Here is a 13804-nt window from a genome sequence, read left to right as displayed (position 1 = left end):
AAAGGTTTGCTGGTGAAAGAACATATCCAGGGCCAATGAACTATTGGTAACCATGGGAGTCTTCTACCCACAGTCTTATAAAATCTCTGAGCTCTTCCCCTTTTGAAAAAGTGACAGGGACATATGATGACTACCTTTCATTCCCCTTCCTCTTTTTGCCCTTCTTTTTCTACATCCTCCTTTTCTCCCTCTTTCCCTTCTTTATCCCTTCCTTCCTTTTGATTAATTTATTTTTGAGATGTATTTAACCTATTGTTTTGAGCTTGGACTTGAATAAAACTATCTTCTCTTTTAATCCCAGCCTTCAGTTCATTTGGAAGAGGTACCAAGCAATAGAATCTCAAGATTCATATAATAACTCGAGTCATGCACTTTCATTTCCTGGTTTTATGGGCTATTGATTATGAGGCAGGATTCTCAATGACCATTAAGTCTTCCACTATTTAGCTAGATTACTAGCAAGATTCATTCTTTAGTATTCTCTTCTTGAAAACTTAGTTACCTAGAAAAGGAATCACAGATTTCATAAAAATGTACATTATCTTTATTCCTGGTGTCTTAGTCATGGTTACTTACTATTCCTGAACAAAACATCATGACCAAGAAGCAAGCTGGGGAGGAAAGGGTTTATTGAGCTTACTTCCACATTGCTGTTTATCACCAAAGGAAGTCAGGATTGGAACTCAAGCAGGTCAGGAACCAGGAGCTGATGCAGAGGCCATGGAGGGTGTTCCTTACTGGCTTGCTTCTCTGTGATAACTCCAGCCTGTGTCAAGTTGGCACACAAAACAAGCCAGTACAATTAATCCCTTGTCAACTTAACACACAAACACATCATTATTAAGCCTCAACCCTTACTTTCTTATTCATCTCCAAGAACTAAAGTTCCACAGTGTTTACACATTAAAAGTTCAATCAATTTAAAATGTCCAATATATTTTAAAATTCAAAGTCTCTTAACTGTGGACTCCTCTAAAATACTTTCTTCCTTCAAGAGGGAAAAATATCAGGGCACAATCAAAAGCAAAACCAATGTCTGGGACCCAGAAGATCATGTTCTTCTGGGCTCCTCTAAGGGCTCTGGTCACTTCTCCAGCTCTGCTGTTTGAAGCATACGTCTTATCTTCTAGGCTCCAGATGCCTGTACTCCACTGCTGCCGCTGTCCTTGGTGGTCACTGCATGGTACTGACATTTTCAAAACACTGTTGTTTTCCACTATAACTAGGCTTCACCAATAGCCTCTCATAGACTGTTTTCATGGTGCCAAGCCTCAATTCCTTTGCATGACCCCTTCAGTCCTGGGCCATAAATTGCAAAATGCTCCTTCACCAATGGCCTTCCATGGCCTCTAACTGTGCCGAGCCTCAGATGCTCTTCATGACCCCTTCATACCTTCAAAACCAGTACCACCTGGGTGACCCTTACACATTACCAAGACTTGCTGCAGCACAAGGTACAACCTTTGGCTACCTCTTGAACACAGTTTCTTTGTGCTCTCAGAAAATACTTCCCAGAAGATGTCACCTCAGTGATGTTGGTCTCTTCTTAATCACTGCTAATTTCTTAGCTCCAGCTAACCCCATCAATAGTCTCAGTAATGAAAAGTTTTCACTTTAGTAGTTTTGGTATCTTGTTAATCTCAGCTGATACTTCAGGCCTAGCTAACCAAAATCATAGAATCTTCACAATCAAAACAACATGGCCCTGATAAGAGTCTTTAATCTTCCCTCTGAAATTTCACAAGCCAGGCATTTATCTTCTGCACTGTTCTCAACACGATCTTCCAAGCTCCCACAGAACATCCCACAGAGTTCTTAACAACCAATGGCTCTTCTAGCTCAAACTTCCAAAGTCCTTCCACAGTCCTCCCCAAAACATGGTCAGGTTGTCACAGGAATACCCTACTCCCAGTACCAATTTGTCTTAGGATTACTACTTGCGCACAAAACATCATGACCAAGAAGCAAGCTGGGGAGGAATGGGTTTATTCAGCTTACTTCCACATTACTGTTTATCACCAAAGGAAGTCAGGACAGGAACTCAAGCAGGTCAGGAACCAGGAGCTGATGCAGAGGCCATGGAGGGATATTTCTTACTGGCTTGCTTCTCTGTGATAACTCCAGCCTGTGTCAAGTTGGCACCCAAACCAGCCAGTACACCTGGGTAATATGTAAAAATTAAAAATGAAGCAAAGTGGGACAGTGATAGATTGCAGGAAAGTTTTACAACCGACACACAGCCCTTTAAAAGAATAAAGTATAAGGACAAGAATAAATTTTTGTCTTCTATAGAAATTAAAATCCACTAAATAAAGAGACAAAAACAAAAAACAGTATCTCTTACTCTTTAACAATCAGACCATGACTCCTGGGAGTCTGAGCCAGTACCTGTGATACTTCATACAAGCTAATTCCTAATTAATTCCTAATGGCTGCAAAAGGTCAGGACAGACATGGTGTTATGTAGAATATTACCTGACATGACAGTAAGATGTCCACCTCTATCTACTCAGATATTGAGATATCATTGAACTTGTAAGAGGGCCTTACCCCTTGGTTCTTGTGAGCTTAGCTCTCAGACAAGGGACCTGCAAAATTCAACAGCCACCAAAGCTTCTAGAGCCTCAAAATACTTACAAAAGTTGAGTTTTAGGGAGAAGATATTACAGCTTCATGAGTGGAAGTTTTAGAGAGAGGGATGACAGAGCTGCCATATCGTGGGGATGGGTCCCCAGGAATAAGATGCCATAGGGATGGTAGTCTGGGGGCTTTTGAAATAACTTATGGCAGAAAGTGCTTGCAATGTTATGGGAGAGATGAGCAAGTCCATCCAAGTTGCCCAACCAGGAGATGCCCAGGTACTTCTTCTTAGTTTCAATCACATTCTCACTTACAAATTAAGGGTAAGACATAAGAAGGCAAGAGGTAAGAAGAGAAGGGGAACTCTCTTCTCTTGTCTCTGGCACCAAGCAAGAGCATTCTCTAAATGGGGTTTTTGCCCTAATAGGAGTATATCTCCCATTCTCATCAATATGACTCTGTGAAAATCTAGGAGACAAAGCCAGACAGTTTCTTTTTTATCTTTCTTTTTTTACTGTTGTTTTATTAGATGTTTTCTTTATTTACACTGTAAATTTTATCCCCCCTGAAAATCCTCCTATCCTGTCTCCCCCTCCCTGCTCACTAATCCACCTGCTCCCACTTTCCTGTCCTGGCATTCCCCTATACTGGGGCATCAAGCCTTCACAAGGCCATCCTCTGCTACATATGCAGCTGGAGCCATGGGTCCTTCCATGTGTACTCTTTGGTTGGTAGTTTAGTCCCTGGGAGCTCTGGGGGGCACTGGTTGGTTCATATTGTTGTTCCTCCTATGGAGCTGCAAATCCCTTCAGCTACTTGGATTCTTTGTCTAGCTGGTCCTTTGGGGACTTTGTGCTCAGTCCAATGGATGGCTGTGGGCATCCACTTCTGTATTAGTCAGGCACCGGCTGAGACTCTCAGGAGTCAGCTACTAGAAAATATCCTGAATGAGGTAACCCAATCACAAAAGAACACACATGGCATGAACAAACTGATAAGTGAATAACCCAGAAAGTTCGGAATACCCAAGATATAATTCACAGACCACATGAAGCTCAAGAAGAAGGAAGACCACAGTGTGGATACTTTGGTCTTTCTTAGAAGGGGGAATCAAAATACCTACTTGGTACGAGATACAGAGGCAAAGTTTGGGGCAGAAACTGAAGGAAAAGCCATCCAGTGACTGTCCCACATAGGGATCTATCCCATATACAGTTACCCAATTGGTAGACACTATTGTGGATGTGAACTAGGGCTTACTGACAGGAGCCTGATATAGCTGAAAATTTCTTTTAACTGATGTAAAAGGACCCTGTTCTTCCTCAGAGGGGTCTCTAAGGTATTTTTCTTACCATATTTCTGTCTCTTCAAAAGCACATTTTTTTTAAAAAAATATTTTTATTTTATGTGTATGGCTTTGCCTGCATAAGTTTATCTGTGCCATGAATGTATCTGTTGCCCTTGGAGGTCCAAAGAGGCATCAGATCCCCTGACAGTAGAGTTACAGAGGTTGTAAGCTGTCATGTGTGTTCTGGGAATTGAACCCAGGGCCTCTGCAGGAGTAGAAACTGCTGGAACATATGTCTAGCTCCTCTTTTATAGCATATATTCCTTATTAATACTTTTAAGTCAATTCTTTTCTGGTAAATACTTTTACTCTTGCACCTTAGGCTAATTATTAGTATAACATATTTGTGTTAATAAGAAGAAATACACAAAAATAGTCTCAGTGGGGGTAAAAGTGTGTTCCCATTTCTGGAGAGAACCAAGAGGTGGATATATAAACACACAAAAGGCAGAGAAAAAAACAACCCAATAAATGGAGAATAGCATCTAAGGAGACTGTTACAGACCACAGTCGTGTCTGACTATAAAAACTGGATGGGTTGGGAGAGGAGCATGCAATTTTACTTTTTATATTCTATCTAAGAATACAGCACGATCAAGAATGATTTTAATAACTTCCTTTATTGGTATCTTTTAATATTGAAGTTATAAAAAGTCACTCTCAGGAACCCATACTCACAGGTTGGATAGGATGCAGTCTCCAAGCAGACTCTAGTGGCTTTAATCATGTTTATAGACAGCAGCTGAGGTGGTGGCACAGTACGAGAAGTTCTAAAGATTGAGAAATGAATTGAGATGGCAATGTGTAGTAGGAAATATTGGCAATAATGAAGTAGAGTAAATAAACCAATTCAAACAGGCAGGCCTATTGGAAAGGATGATGGTTGTAATAATTAGTATCTAAGGCTAGTGTGTGCTCACAGGTATTTCAGTCATTTTGATGTAAAACTATGTTTAAAAATGTTATTCATATTTTATCACCACACACTAGCAAAAATACTTTCTATTAACTTTATTATTAACTTAGTCCCCTTAGACATGACTTGTAACAGGGTGAGGAAAATATAGATTTTTTACTTACACCTACTATTTTCTGGAGTAAAAATAATACAAATTTCAGTTCAATAACATTTATAATGGCTCCTTGCTGCCCTTGAGCCTGCATATATTTTTGTTGAAAACTATGCAATGAATTTTAATAAATGAGAGTTTTGTGGTTCATTTAATTATAAGCCCAAAGCAAAACTGTGGATGTATCTTGGTGATAGAGGAAATGGTTTTATCAAACTTTCACTCACCAAACTGATGATATTCACTCAAGCATGCCTCCTGGGAAGAGCACTACAATAAATGAAATATGGAGACATTTTGAGATAGTATATGAAGGGTGTGTTGAAGCTGTTCCTATTTGCCATTACATATTTTACTACAAAGTCATAAATTCCTCTTTTGCATAGGTGATTTTAAAAATGCAAACTTTCTTCCCTTTTCTTCTCTGCACAGAATGGAATTTTACTCATCTGCCTTTGGTAAGTGCCAATAAGGCACACGTTACTCACAGCTCAAGGCTTCTATCCAGAGAGGCTTTATCTTATTTGTAGCACAATGCAGAAAATAGAAGCTAGAATGAGTGTGCTATAAAGAATGTTAGAGTGTTTTCTGTTTCCCTTGCTTTCTGTAATAGATAAAGTATTTACCTGAGATAAAACCAAACACAAAGATCACTGAAAGTTCATTATTTAGAACTAATTAGAATATAACACTAGTGTATGCCCACAGGTATTGATGTCATTTTGATGTAAAAATAAGTTTAAAAATGTTACTCATAGTTTTAATATCTGACATCTGGCTTTTCCATGGGCTGAACTGAAGGTTTCCATAAGCAGTCATGTGTATGCTCTGCTTTAGCCCTCTGCAGTGGTTTATTTTTGTCAATTTGTCACAATCTAAAAATCTAAAATTAATAATTCATAATCAAGTTCATGGCTCTGAGATTTTCTAGACAGTAATCCCTAATTTTCAGATTTATCCTTGAGATATACTAGATCTTAACTTTCTAATGTTGGCTATTTCAGCTAATTCTGTTTCTCCAGCTTCTTTTGTGTTACTATGAAGATTATCACAGAAGTGATCAGGAGAAAAATCTCTTCTGGAGACTGGAAGACAGACTGGAGATAGCATCTGGCACCAACCTTCTTCCAGCCCCAGAAGAGAAGAGGCAGAACGAGAGCTCTTGAGATGGTGAACTTCAGTTGTCAACTCGAAGAGGTCTAGAGTCAGCTGGGAGATGTACTCTGGAGTAGGGCTGTCATGTTATGTAGGATTGTACAGTAAAGAGAAAGTAGGCAGAGTGTGAGCCTTCGTCACACTCTGCTTCCTGACCATAGAGTAATGTGACCAGCTGCCTCAAACCCATCTCCTTGATTTCCCTACTCAGGGTGAGAACAAATAACCCAGTTTCCTTTAGGTATTTTTAATTGGAGAATTTTATCTATCAACAAGATAAGTAGCCAATACAGCTAGCAAGGGGAGGAGAATTCATCTCGTACTGATGGTATTAGCTCATTTGTAAGAATTGGGATTCAATAACTAAAAGCTTCTTTAAGGGCCTGTAAGCCAATGTGAGCAAAATGACAATGACCCTTCAGCAATAATTTAGGCGGGAACAAATGTTAAAATCATTTTACTGTGCTCCTAGGTCTTGTCTTCATGTCCCATTCATGTCCTAATAGATCACAATCGTTTAATTCATTTTAGCATAAACTCAAAAGCCCCGAGTCTCATCTAAACTAGAATGGGTGAGACTCAACACAGGGGCATCCTTATTCAAATTCCCCTCCTGCTGTAAGTCTGAGAAATTCACATATGTCATCCTGTCCTGAAACACCGTGGTGGCTATTGTAGTTTCATGTTTTGTTGCTTTGATTAAAAAAAAAAAAACAAAACTGTCATAAAAGCAGTGTTGGGGGAAAGGGCACAATTCCAGGTTACGGAACGTCCTAGAACTTGAAACAACTCTTCAGGTTCACGATCTAGAGCAGAGGAAGAAGAAATGCAAGCTTCTTGGGACTTGGTTCACATTCTTCCTTTTAGTAAGTAAGAATAGTCTAAGAAACAAGCCTATGGAATGATGCTGCCCACATTGGCTGACTTTTCTCACATCAACTAACATAATTAAACCACTTTGCCTATAGACGAGCCTAGGGGCTCGTCACTGAGACTCTCCTCTCAGGTGATTTTTAGATTGTGTCAAATTAACAAAATTAACTATCACAGAGAGATAAGACAAAATATACACTTATTTGCCTATAGAAATCTGTGAGTTTCAGTTCAGCATATAGAGACAAATTAGCCAGATGTCACACTGACACTATTTGAATTGTATATAAAGTATACTAAAGTGATTGAATAAACACAATGGCTATATAAAATTGTATTTCTAAAGCACTCTTAATACATAGGTGTGAAATCACTCCATCCTGGTCACCTAGCAACCAAATCCTTGTGTTATCTCCTGCCTGGAAGGTGAACTGGACTTTCTGACTGCTCATAGACAGAAGCTGGGAAAGGTTGAGGAATGTCACTTAGAAGAAAAGAGGTGAAGGAACTCTGGCTTTCATTCTGAGTCTAGCTCCTTCCTGAATCATTTACTATGAAGCAAAAACCCAGCTGCTGTGTTGTGAGCCTGACCTGTGGAGAGGACCAGGTGAGTGAGCTTGGATTTAGGTCTTCAAAGGCCTGCCAACTCCTACCCACCTCCTTGACAGTACCTCCCCTCTCTTCCAGGCTAATGAGAACACAGCCCCAGGTGACAGTTTGACAGCACTTCCAAAGCTGACTGAACCACAACTGGCAAGCCAGGCAATGTCTTCAGTCCTCATCCATAGAAGCTTGGCGAGAATTTTTTTCTGCTAACTTAAGTCCATAATGATATATTTTGAATATGCTTATATCAATATATTTCTATGATTATATTTTTCAAATATTTTCTTAGTAAAGACAACATGAACTTGAGCCACCACTTTGTATCATTTGAATTTATAATGGATGCGATTATCATCTTGGAAAGAAACTATGTAATATGTTTGAAAATGATGGAAACGTTATATTTCATAACACAGCTGAATCCTAAAATTTCAGGCAATATTTATATTCAAGATAAGAAAACTAAATGATTTTGAGGTAAAAAATTATAAATAATGAATTAAATCCTCTTAGAAGAATATTCTATATTCTTTGCCCTATATCATCATCTGTAGATTTCTCCTTAATTAAAATAAATTTTGTGTAGCAATATAGAGCATAAAATTACATGTATCTTAGCATATCAATGTACCTGTGGTATATAAATACCAAATGAGAACTGTTTCCACCTTAACTTGCTTCAGGAGATCCATGCCTATTATTTCTAAAGGTAAATACATCAGATAGGGATATATTTCTAAGTATGTTCTACTTAGGTTTCATTTAAAATAAATAAGCATTTTTACACATGTTCACTCTCTCCCTAAACAAAACAGTAGAGGAAATCAAGCATTCCTAACGCTTATAAGTGTTTGTCTCTATGCAGTCATGAAAACCAATTATCATCATCTCCATGGGGGTTCTTACAGCATATTTCACAGTAAAATCCCTATTGTAACACTGTCAATATCTGAGCAACATCTGCTATCTTTATGAACAAAACAGACCCTATGTTAAACATCTGTCAGCATTACCAAGAAGTTTTTCTTAATACTGGAGAAATAGTGACATAGATATGCTTGCCACCTTTCCCTAATTTCCAGATATAGATTAATGTAAGACTTGTATCTTTAGTAGTGGTGGGTTTAACGATTTAGCTGGACAAAGCAGCTCGCCCATACCACAGCTCTTTTATTTTTCCCTCAGTGCCTGCCACTATGTATGTAACTAAAGATGGTGTCCAATTTAATTTCAGAAATGTAGAAATTTAAGTAGCTTTGGCTGTGAAAGATGAGGGACATTGGAATAAAAGGCAGAGCCAACTAGTGTGCTTGGATTTATGTATAAAGGCCACTATGGAGTTTTATAATGCATGGTACTTTAGTAGCTAGTATTAACAACTTCCTGAGATTCTTTGTAAACCGTCCCAGGTATTACTGCTGCCTTGTGACTCTTATATAGGGGCATTTGTTACAGTTCATACACCAACAGGTCTATCATTTCCTTTTCTTTTCTTTCCTTTCATTATTTTCACAGCATGTCCTGTACATCAGGTAAAATTTCTTACCATCAGTTCAGTGCTATTATAATTTTTAGTTTGCAACAATGCATTGGAATGTCAGGCTTTATGAGCAAGGGGAAGCGTCATGCAGAGCATGAGTCTTGTACTCCTTGGTGCAGCTTTTCCTCACCAGGCTTTCGGGAGGATGATGGAAGATTGCTCTGAAATACATTCTTAATCATCCTCTCTCCTAGCACACCGAACGATCTGGAAAAGGTCACAGGAAATGGCCTTGCTAAAAACAAACTAAGTAAATCACTACATTTCTTTGTATAACATGAAATTATATATAATAGTTGCAGTGACCTGACTTTATGTTTCAGAGCTATTAGCTGCCTTTTTCCGTAGATACCCTAGGGAAGTAGATGGTGTACATTTTTACTAAAACTTAGTGTTGAGACAGTGAGGTGTCAAAGCCACCTCTAGGGAAGATGTGGAGAGGCAGAACTTAGGCACTGTTTCCAAAATAGTACATATAGTCTGTCATATTTTGTCATTTTTACTAAGACATAATTTGCTTGTGTGCATGGGGTACTAGAGGTGAGAGATGAGTCACCTGGGTGTTGAGTGAGTTTCAACAGCTTTAATATCCTCAGTTAAAGGTTCTTATGCAACACAGTGTTGCTTCTGAAGTAGAAAATTGTGAGGGAAGCATAGAGTTCTTCAAAGTCCAAGAGTCCAAGCTTCCAGAAACACTTGAGAGCAACGAAACCATCTTTCATGATCGGGCTTCTGAGGTCTGTAAGATACAAAGGAAAGACTAGGTCTTTGTTGTTCCCCAGGGACTCTCTTTAGTGGAGAGCACAGAAACTTGGGTAAGATAAGGCTATTTTCTTGACTGAAGACCATTAGAGAGTAAGCCTTCAAAGCTCACTGGATGCCTTATTATTTGAGTATTTCTAACCAGAGGGAAGAATGTGATTAGAGGAGCTAATGGCTAAAGAAATTAAAGCAAATGTATGGTCTTATTTTGTTCTTCAGGTTCTGCCTAGATGGCATTTTCCCTAGAGCTGATACATCCATTGAGGATCATTGTTTTGTTTTGCCTTGAAAAATTTAATCCATATTTGGTTGAGTCTGCAGATATACTACCCTTGCTTGGATGCAGAGGGCTGGTTGTATATTGTTTTCTGTAGATAGTGGAAAGAGTTTTCTTCTGTTAAAATTTTTGTAACTGTATCCTTTAAAGTAACTTTTGGTGGTTTCCTGGAAGATCTTAATAGCGGCAATTTACAGAAACCTCACAATAACATTTAGAGAGGAAGGGGATGTGTCTGCGTAGACCTTGGAAAGAAAACAAGCAAGGTCCCAGCACAGCAATCTAGTTATTATTGTATAATGATGACCCAAGAAGCTACTGACACCCTCTAGAGATGTCTATCATCTGTTCTGTGCCTTACTTTTCATATTAGAGTTATGGAAACCAAATACATTAAAGACCTAACAAGAGAAGAGAAATAATTTAAAAATCGCATTTAGCAACAATAAGATTTTTTTTTAACATGCTTGAAAATGGACCATTATAACTAGGGAAAATAGCTCTCTTCATCTTAGATGACGGTTGGTAATGTTAAAGTCATGAATTTGCTCCTTAAAGGCCATGCTGCTTAATAATAGAAAAAAAAAGAATGTAAAAGCTTGGAAATAAAGTATTTATTATTTTAGTCTGTGGACTAATAACTTTTTCCTCTGAATATTGGTCATTCAGTACTTGATTCCTATGTTTCTTCTTTTCCAAAACTTGATTACAGTTGCATTTCTTTTTTTAAAAAACTTCTTATTGATTCTTTGTGAATTTCAAATCATGTGCCTCATTTCCACTCATCCCCCAGTCCCTGTGTATTCACTCTCTGCTCTTGGGACCTCCCCCAAAATAAAATAAAATAAGATAGAATAAACCAAGGAACAGACAAGCAAACTGCCTTGTCCTAGGAACTGCAGTGCGAGATAGTGTTACAGTGTGTCACACAGGATACTCTTTTGTCCACACAGTTTTAATTGCAAATGTTCATTGCAATGACTCACTGGTCTGGTTTGAAGCCTTTGAAGCCTGCTACACTATCAGCGCTGGATCCTCATGGGGACTCCTCTCAGATATTCTGCTGTTGCTCTGTGTCATGGAGATCCTATAGCTTTGGAACTGTTGGACTGACCCTTTCATGCACTCAAGCAGTTCACAGACAGGGTAGATTTGGGGGTGGGCCAACTCAAAGCTGTAAGTGTACGTTTTTTTTTCTTTTTTTCTTTTTTTTTGGTTTTTGTTTTGTTTTTTTTTTTGTTTTTTGGTTTTTTTTTTTTTTTGGTCTATTTTATTGGGTTCTTATAATTACCACAGGTCTAACCTTTATTCCACTTTAATCTCTTCTAATCCCCCAGAACTAGGTAGGAGAGAAAGAAGATTAGAGGTGAGAGGGAGCAGACACTCAGACTACTTCCTGCTCATCAGCCGCTGTGAATTCCCTTGGGCAAGTCCAATCTTTGTTATCAGACTATCTGGCAACCCAGCACTGCATCAATCCAGCAGTCCGGCCCTAGGAAACACAGCAGCAGGATTCTGCAGCAGCAGGGGCAGAAGCCGGGGGAGCAGCAGCTGCCACAGACCCTCTAGGGACGTTCCCATTCACCCTCTCCTGACTCCCCTGAATTAAGCTATCTGCAGCTGGCTAAAAAAAAATCACACCTATCCTAGAGCGGAAGGCAGTCAGAGCTAGAGGCTGTGGACAGTCTGAAGCAGCCTATCCCACACCTGGGATACAGAAACATATTCACATAACATAACTATTATTATTATTATTATTATTATTATTATTATTATTATTATTATTATTATTATTATTATTTTATTTTGGTTTTTCGAGAACAGGGTTTCTCTGTGTAGCCCTGGCTGTCCTGGAACTCACTCTGTAGACTAGGCTGGCCTCAAACTCAGAAATCCGCCTGTCTCTGCCTCCCAAGTGCTGGGATTAAAGGCGTGCACCACCACCGCTGGACCCATAACTGGGTTTTTTAAGAAACCAAAATCCTGGCTACACAAAGTCCTGGATCTGGGCTTGGATGGTAGCTGAGTTGGTCAGTCAGCCCGCCAGCTCTCCAGAGCCTGTGCCACTAGGGTGAGCTCTCTGGGTCAGGATCAGCTCTTCTGCGCTCATGCCCTTGGGCTGTCTCACCCTTGCATCCACCACCAGGATCAGCTCTACTGTGCTGATCAGACAGAGGCAGGGCCTGCTCTGCTGAGGGCTGCAGCCAGTGAGGGGCAGGGCCTGCTTAGTTTCTTCTTTTGCTAAAGATCTATTTTTACCTCTAATTATGTTTAGGTGTATGGGTATGTGAATGCCATTGTGGTAGGCAGAAGCATGGATCTCTGTGGAGCTGGGAGTTACGGGCAGCTGTGAGTTGCCCGATGTGGGTGTTGGGAGTCAAGTTCTTTCTGGTCCTCTGCATAAGCAGCAAAAAGTCTTAGCTTCTGAATCGTTGTCACTCCAGCCACAGTGTTAACTTCCGAGATAAGAGTAATCTCGGAGGGTCCTAGTTAGTTCATACTGTAACTAGTGCCCTCAGAGCTCCCAGGGACTAAAACACCAACCAAAGAGTATACATGGTGGGACTCATGGCTCCAGCTGCATATGTAGCAGAGGATGGCCAAGTTGGTCATCAATGGGTGGAGAGGCCCTTGGCCTTGTGAAGGTTCTATGCTCCAGTGTAGGGGAATGCGAGGGCCAGGAAGCAGGAGAGGGTAGGTTGGTGAGCAAGGGGAGGGGGGAGGGAACAGGATTGTTTTTTGTTTTTTTGTTTTTTGTTTTTGTTTTTTTCTGGAGGGGAAACCGGGAAAGGTGATATAATTTGAAATGTAAATAAAATAGCTAATAGAAACTAAAATAAGCCGGGCGGTGGTGGCGCATGCCTTTAATCCCAGCATTTGGGAGGCAGAAGAAGGCAGATTTCTGAGTTCGAGGCCTGCCTGGTCTACAGAGTGAGTTCCAGGACAGCCAGGGCTATACAGAGAAACCCTGTCGCGAAAAACCAAAAAAAAAAAAAAAAAAAGAAAAAAAAAACAAACCCAAAACAAACAAACAAATAAAAAAACAACTAAAATAAAAAAAAAAAACCTGACCATCACAGTCTCCTCCCCCCACCCCCCCAAAAAAGGTAATCTCTCTGTACAAATGGAATGCCAAGGTAGATAGAATTGTGCTTTCCTCTGATGATGTTTTGAGTGGTTTCCTTATCTAGTCAGTCCTTATTTTTTTAAAAATTAATTACACACATACACACACAGAGGTGTTTTGCCTATATGTATAACACATATGTGCCTGGTGCCTTTGTAGGCCAGAACAGGATACAGACTCCCCTGGAAGTGGAGTTACCGATGATTGTGAGCCACTATGTGGATACTGGGAACTGAACCTACATCCTCTGAATGAGCAGCAAGTACTCTTAACTGTTGAGCCCTCTCTCAAATCACACTGCCTACTCCATCCAAGTCGGTCAAAGAGAATCAATCACCTTGACTCTAACTCCTAGCCTGTGCTCGGTACTACAAGATGTACATTTTGTGGAGCTCCTGAGCCTCAAGAGAGCAGAATACAGTTTCTAAACTTTCCTGTCATTTACTGTTTATAGTCCATTGGGAAG

The sequence above is a fragment of the Mastomys coucha genome, unplaced genomic scaffold (assembly GCF_008632895.1).
Source record: "Mastomys coucha isolate ucsf_1 unplaced genomic scaffold, UCSF_Mcou_1 pScaffold13, whole genome shotgun sequence".
NCBI lineage: Eukaryota > Metazoa > Chordata > Mammalia > Rodentia > Muridae > Mastomys > Mastomys coucha.
The sequence above is the reverse complement of the archived record's forward strand: the minus strand, read 5'-3'. Positions refer to the sequence as shown.